Here is a 1,635-nt window from a genome sequence, read left to right on the forward strand (position 1 = left end):
AAATTTTAATTTTAACACACTGTCTTCCCTGCCAGTCCTGAGTAGATGGGTTACAGCTTTGCTCAAAGGGCTGCCCTGCTCCTCTTCAGAGCCACAAGCTGCTGCCTGTCTGCTCCAGTGACCTTTTGCCCCATCCTTCCTGTCCCAAGATTCTCAGGCCCAAATTCTTACCTCCCTTCACAAAGTTCTGTACAACCTATGGGATAGAATCATAAGCCAATGTTTAATCTCCATGTGCTTCTTCCTACTTTTACTTTTTCAAAACCGGCTCTTCTTTTTACTTTACTCTTGGCCAAATGCAACAGAAAATATGCTCCTAGGAAGGCTCCCAGGAGATTTTAGGTGGCCAATGGAGCAAAAGTCTCAACTGAGAATAACTGAAGACAAATTCTGAGGATTCCTTCAGCCCTCATGGAGTAAGGAGAGGGACCAGCTCTTTTTGCTCTACTCATCCCAGTTAGCTCCTTTTATTTTGTCAGCAGCAGTGTCCTCCGCAGAGGTTGCCTTCAAAGGATCTCCAGGCCTGTGGAGTCACAATTCAGAGGCCTCAGACAGCACAGTGACCAGCTACAGCCCTGCCTGAGGATGAGAAGCAGGTCTGTCTTCTCAGAACTGGTAAGCCATTTTGTTTGTCTCATGCCCTTATCCTTTCATATTCCCAGTGGTTTTTACCTTCATACTGCTACATATTTTGCTTTATGACAATGACGCAATCCTCTCCACATACCATTAGCGCATAATATTTACTTCTATTTCCTTTAATCCTGAGTCTCCTGCTACCTTTATCTTTCCTTTGCCAACCTCCTTCTTGTTATATATTGCTTGCCCCATCACCCATGTTAGCACATGTCTACCCTCAAACTGTGAATAATTTTCCCTCCCATTCTTCTAGCCCTCCATGGTAACCATCATAGAATGTTTCTTTTACCAAGAAAACTGTTTCCTAACTTTTTACACCAGTGTTTTCATACAATATTTGTCTAATGTGTGATTAATTTCACTCAGCATAATGTCCTCCAGATTCATCCATGTTGTGAGGTGTTTTACAGATTCATTATTCTTCTTCATTGTTATATAGTATTCCATTGTGTATATGCACCAGCATTTGTTTAACCATTCGTCTGCTGATGGTCATTTAGTCTGTCTCCATCTTTTTGTTTTTGTGGATAGTGCTTTGATGAACATGGGTGTGCACGTACCTATTTGTGTCATTGTTCTTATTTCTTGAGGATATATATCAAGTGAAGGGATTGTTGGGTATTTCTATTCCAACTTTTTAAACATGTACCATACCATTTTCCACAGTGGTTGCACCTTCTATAGTTCCACCAGCAGTGGAAGAGGGTCCCAGTCTCTCCACACCCTCTCCAGAGATAAATAGAATAGAAATTAAACAACAATAGAAAAAATCACAAGGCAAGAAGTTGTTTATTTGAAAGGATTAATAAAGGATTGTTTTCTGTTTTAGAAGTTTGCTGTTAATGCTGGAGTAAGATGATACCTCATTGCTTTGATTTGCATCTCTCTAATAGCTAAGAAAGGAGTATAGCAAGGTTGTATTATTTCACCATACTTATTCAACCTGTATGCTGAGCAAATAATCCAAGAAGCTGGGTTACATGAAGAAAAAACATG

This window comes from Chrysochloris asiatica, unplaced genomic scaffold (assembly GCF_000296735.1).
Source record: "Chrysochloris asiatica unplaced genomic scaffold, ChrAsi1.0 scaffold00052, whole genome shotgun sequence".
In the NCBI taxonomy this organism is placed as follows: Eukaryota; Metazoa; Chordata; class Mammalia; order Afrosoricida; family Chrysochloridae; genus Chrysochloris; species Chrysochloris asiatica.